At 38.4% G+C, this 6,000-nt stretch overlaps 1 long non-coding RNA gene across 2 annotated transcripts in view; it reads right to left on the bottom strand.

Annotated features, from left to right (window-relative positions):
• Positions 1–5,310, bottom strand: part of LOC118522437 (uncharacterized) — a 129,196-nt gene extending 123,886 nt beyond the window's left edge. The window contains exons 1-2 of one of the 2 annotated variants that reach the window (XR_013443125.1): positions 5,208–5,310; positions 2,211–2,374 (exon numbers count right to left, since the gene is read on the bottom strand). This is a non-coding gene — a long non-coding RNA (uncharacterized LOC118522437). The remainder of the gene's footprint in view (positions 1–2,210; positions 2,375–5,207) is intronic. The other variant, XR_004910626.2, reaches the window with a different exon arrangement.
• Between the last annotated feature and the right edge of the window lie 690 nt (positions 5,311–6,000).

The raw sequence follows: 6,000 nt of genomic DNA on the forward strand, positions 1-6,000 counted from the left end.
TTTTCAATACAACTCAAATATGGAGTTAAAACAAAGATGGAGTGCAGAGAGCATGGTAATGGTTTTCAGGATCTTCTTCTTCTCCATTGAGGCTGGAAGCCCTAGTTAACCTACTCGCAATAGGTGCTGGTTAGCAGTATTTGTTAACAGGCTTTGAAACAATACAAACCATCAAAGTGTAAATGGATTTTTAAGCAACTATTTTTTAAAATTTCAAAAAATGTGAAATGTTATTGTTAAAAATGCAGTTTTAATCAAGCCTTAGAAGGCCTAGCTATGCATTCTTATGGCTTTTCAAACCTGGAAGTAATCAGTTTAAACTGTGGTTAAGTTGAAAAATAGCTTTATTTGTATTCCATTAGGCCCAGTTGAAATGGTCTCATTAAATAGGCATATTTATTCAACCTCTGGTGCTTGGTTTAATTTAGAGATGAGCTGTGCAGTTCCTTAAGCACCTGCTTTCAGAAATGAACTGAATTTCAAGTGGGCAGAAGTCAAAATAACTCACACAAACACACCCTGGCAAGATAAAATTATAAACTAAAATAAAATAAGTTTACTGATCTGTGATCCAGAACCAGCAGACCACTGGACTGGACTCATGAGCCATCAGAGTACAAAGCCAGGTATTGTGTCAAGAGATAGAAGCCCTAACCATCTGCATTGCTCAGAATCACTTTACTCCAATGCTTCAAAAGCAATGCTGTCAACTGAGTCTTTGGGTTCTATCTCTTTCCCTCTCCTTGGTCTTCTTTGAAGAGGTGTTAATAAACTGGCAGCGGTAGTCCAAACAGAGGAAGTGCTAATTGTCAATGAAAAAGCTATGTGTGGGCAAAGTGTTAACATCAAAGTTGAAAAGACTCATGAGTTTGCTAAATGTTCCTAAATTGTTAGGAACTTACTGACTTGCATAATGAACCTCAGATGTTAGCAACAAAATGAAAAGAGAATAAATTACAGCAGTAGCATTATTATAGTCAACTATATGGCCATTTCAAGACAAAAAAATGCCAATCTAATGTCCTCACTGATAATGAAATGCTGCAAAAACACATTATTATTAATTATAATTATTAAGTATTATTACTAGTATTTATGAGCCAGGTATTTATGAGCTAAAATTAGTATTTATGAGCTAAAAACATTGCATGTGTCATCTCATTTGATTATCAGAACAATTTGAAATTAGGTACTATTATAATCTCCATTTGTTAGACCTAATTTTATAGAGCTACAAGAATTTCAAGTTCAGGCGCCTGGGTGGCTCAGTTGTTAAGTGGCTGCCTTCATCTCAGGTCATGATCCCAGAGTCCTGGGATCGAGTCCCACATCGGGCTCCCTGCTCAGCAGGAATCCTGCTTCTCCCTCTCCCACTCCCCCTGCTTGTGTTCCTGCTCTCACTGTCTCTGTCAAATAAATAAATAAAATCTTTAAAAAAAAAAGAATTTCAAGTTCAGTAGTAGAATCAAGTTTTAAATTTGCACCAAAGTCAAACAGGCAAAGACTTTATTCAAAGCTATTGCAATAGGAGAGAGGTAAAAACCGAGTCTAAACCCAGGTACCTGGAAACGGAAGGGCTGGAAGGTTTTAAGAACTGGGATAGGAAAATTATCTTACTCCAATGTGTTTGCTAATTGTTTCTTCCCAAAGGGACAGTAAACTTTTTTATACCTTTTTGGCAAGATGCAGTTTTACAGTTTGGAGCAAGGAGTTCTCTGAATTAAGCTCCTTCCCCTACTTCCAACCCACCTCGGAGACTGAGAGGTTGGGGCACTACCTTCTTTGATGATGATATTTCAAAGGGATGGTTCCCAGGTTCTTGAGAAAGACATTCTGGTTGTAAAACTGGCAAGAGGCTTTAAAAAGATCTACATCTCAAAGAGGCAGAGAAAAAATTTACAATTATGAGTTTTCTAAAGTAACCGCTCTAAAGAAAGCGAGGTCAGAGGTGTAGAATCAGGAAGAAGTCTGTCTAAAGTTTCGTCCAGCTGAGGAGAACTTTAAAGCTGTCTAATTCAGTGATTGGAGTCAAATTTATTCCCTCCCTCAAGATTCCCAACCCCGCACATATGAGAATCTATAGCAGGGGGAAAAAAATCAACAAAGAAAAAATGTTTTTAAACCACCTATGTATTCCTTTGCTTCACTGGGTTTCAGTTTCCGCATTCCTAGAACGAGATGTCTCTAGATCTTTAGATTGTGAATCATACCTTGTAAGAACCTGGAGTTTGGGATGTGGGGGAGAGGTTAAGGAGCCAGGAGATGCCCAAGCTTGGTGGGGAAGTTAGAGGATGAGCAGGCACATCCACAGGGCCCTTGCTTCAAGGAGGACAGGCTTGTGTATCAGTTTTATGAAATGGACTTCTGCTTCCAGCTTCATTAGAGAAATAAAAACAGGGAAGGGGATTGTCTTGGCAAGATAAAGTGTGATAACCACTAAACAAGATCACCTTTCTTAACCTTATATGTATAACCTATTATATATAATTCTCTAGACCAGCAGAGATTTCAGAACCTCCAAAGATCAAAAAGATCCAAGGATGAATAAGAAAAATTAGCACTTTCTTCTTTATAAAAACTGCCCTGTATGAATGTATGGCTACTAGATAGTCACAAATAATTCATGAAGGCACGATCCATTCTCAGTCATACATGTAATAAGAAAGCATTAATTACCTAATGCCTACCCTATCCCCCTCTCCTACACAAATGCATGTGACCTATATACACCAGGGTGTGCTAACCATTGATCGCAGAATAAGGCACAGATCCATAGGCAATGACTTCTGTCTACATCGTGGTTTAAGTACATTTTTCCTCATACTTTAAATGCAACATAACATGCTGCATAGTGGGAGCACTTAATGAGTGTTTGCCAGATCCCGATAGAATAAAAATTTGATTTATACAATATGAAGAAAGGTAGGGTGGTTCATGAACTCTTCCGATTTAATTCATTTCTATTCCAAAGTTTTATTCATTGTGGTTTTTTGAAAACACATAATACCTCCTAAAATAATTAATTTAGTTTAATTCAGCATCTCCTCTTCCTTTCAACTCTCCTCAAAACTCATATTCTGTGGAACATATACTGTAACAAATAAACTAGATATTTTTTCATGGGATTGTCCCATGAAAATTGTCCCCAATTGGGGATGTCCCCACTTTTTTAATCTAATTGTCAGATTTGATTCAGAAACATTTTCTCATAAGAATCAAGATTATAGTTTGTCAAAGCTCTAGAGCAGGCAGGCAATGTCCATGTTTGAGCTTGTTTTGTTCAGAATACATTTCCTAGGGCAGCAGAAAAAAAATTCCTTTTTTTTTTTTTTTTGGTGACTTTGTCATGGTCCGAGGCAAGCACTTCAGCATGTGGGAAATAAAAAAAATTAAGTTATAGAAGAAAGGACCAATTCAAGGTGAGGAGAGTAATTGAACTCTAGGAGTTTGTAAAAATGTAGTGCTATTGGGAATGTGACCTTAACCTTGGCCACCCTCGTGGTTACCATATCCATTGTTCACCGCTGCCTGTGCGGATGCCTGCTGGATGTACTTCTCCCGGGCTACAGCTATTGCTTTAAAACACACATACTCTCTCCACTATCCCATTATGGAAGAGAACAATCTCATATCTTTCCCTTACTTGTAGCTCCTAACAACAAGAAATAGCTGTAAAATGATTTTTTTAAAAGCTTGTAATTATATTGTGCTTTACAATGTATAGAATAGTATATGGTCCATCATCCCCACAGAAAGGGGAGTACTTTTCAGCAAGAAAATTTACTTGTGGGTGAGAATATAGTTTTATAAATTAATTGTGTGCTGATAAACTTGCTGTCAGGGAAAGAAAAAAAAAACACAACCTGTTATTTATAGCATTTGAAGATTTCCATGCTGGATACATACTCACTCTGGATGGTTTTATCAGCGTATTGTGACTGAATGCAGAACTGGGAAGGGCGGTGTTACAAGCCTGAACTAGCAGGCACTTCACTGGTTTTAATGATATGTGAAAGACAGGAACCCACATGTATTTATTTTTTTGTTTACAGTGCAATTCAGGACCATATTATTTCAAGAGAAAAGTGGTTAATATATGGGAATTTAATCTTCAGTCTTTAACTTCCCTTTTAGATAAACTTCCCCACAAGTTTATGTTCAAATATGGAAGAACATCTTTATGTTGTTGACTTTTTCATGTAGAAATGACTTTAATACTTGACTGTATTGGCAACATGGATGGATTAGATCTGGAAATAGAATAGTGAGTGAAATTTCAGCCTGAAGATAGAGCAGCGTTTGAGTTAATATGCATTTTGTATACTTAATGTACCCCCCCTGACCCATTTCAGGTCTTTCTGTGAGGAAAATCTAATCATCCATCCAATGTCTTAGAAAGATAGATTTTGATGGATCTGCCTCATCAAAGATAGGCGCAGGACTGTCTTTGACCCACCAACAATTTCCTACCACGAGGGACAAGCCATCTCCTGGAAGATGTTAGATCAATAATTAAACCCAATTGTTTAAGGCTAAGACAACATATGGCTGGTGTGTTTTCTCACTTGGCTCCTTCCTTATGCTTTCAAGTCTTGAAGTTGAGGTGCCACCACTAGGGTAACAACACTCCCATTAGAGTTAACAACACTCTTCTCTGGAGGGAGACTTCACTTTTCCCTTCAGAAGAGGATGCTATTTATCTGATGAGAGTGCCTGGCTCAGCCCCTTCCTTCTGGCTGCAGAGACAGCATGCATGCTCTCTCCATGACCTGTAGGTGTCCAGGAGCAGTCTGACCCCTGTGTGAAACCTGCAATCTGGGAGCCCCGGTCAGCTCAGTGGAGACTGAGCAAGCTCTTATATTTGTACTGTGAAGCCCTCTCCTCCAACATGTTTTTTTTTTCCCTCCATAACAAAGCTGATCCCCACTCTGCCACTATCTTTCAGTGGTTCTGAACTACAGTTGTCAAGAGAGAGATACAAAGCATATCTCAGAGGTATTGTGGGTTCTGTTCCAGACCACCCCAATAAAGTGAATATCACAATAAAGTGAGTCAAATGAATTATTTGGTTTCTCAGTTCATATAGAAATTATGCTTACATTATACCATGGTCTATTAAGTGTGCAATGGCATGATGTCTAAAAAAGAAACCACAATATACATATCTTAATTTAAAAATGCTTTATTGGTTAAAAAAAAATGCTAACCTTCATTTGCTTTCAGCAAGTCGTAATCTTTTCTCTGGTGGAGGATCCTGCCTCGATGCTCATGGCTGCTGACGGATCAGGGTGGTGGCTGCTGAAGGTTAGGGTGGCTGTGGCAATTTCTTAAAATAAGACAACCAAGTTTGCAACATTGATTGACTCTTTCTTTCACAAGCAATTTCTCTGTAGCATGTGATGCTATTTGACAACATTTTACCCACAGTAGAACCTCTTTCAAAATTGGAGTCAATGTGGAGTGCCAGGGTGCCTCAGTCCGTTAAGTGTCTGACTCTTGGTTTTGGCTCAGGTCATGATCTCATGGGCCATGAGACTGAGCCCCCCACCCCCACCCCCGGGGGGCTCCACGCTTACTGGGGAGTCTGCTTGAAGATTCTTTCCCTCTGCTCCTCCTCTCACTCTCACTGTCTCTCTCTCTCTAAATAAATAAATCTTTTAAAAAAATTGGAGTCAATCCTCTCAAACCCTGCCTCTGCTTTATCAACTAAGTTTATGTAATAATATTCTAAATCCTTTGTTGTCATTTCAACAATCTTCACAGCATCTTCGCCAGGAGTGGATTCCATCTTAAGAAATCACTTTTTTTCCTCATCCATCAAAAGCAACTCCTCATCTGTTCAAGTTTTATTTTTTTAATTTTATTTTATTATGTTATTTTAATCACCATACAGTACATCATTAGTTTTTGATGTAGTGTTCCATGATTCATTGTTTGCATATAACACCCAGTGCTCCATTCAGTACATGCCCTCCTTAATACCCATCATCAGACTAACCC

This window comes from Halichoerus grypus, chromosome 13, assembly GCF_964656455.1.
Source record: "Halichoerus grypus chromosome 13, mHalGry1.hap1.1, whole genome shotgun sequence".
NCBI lineage: Eukaryota > Metazoa > Chordata > Mammalia > Carnivora > Phocidae > Halichoerus > Halichoerus grypus.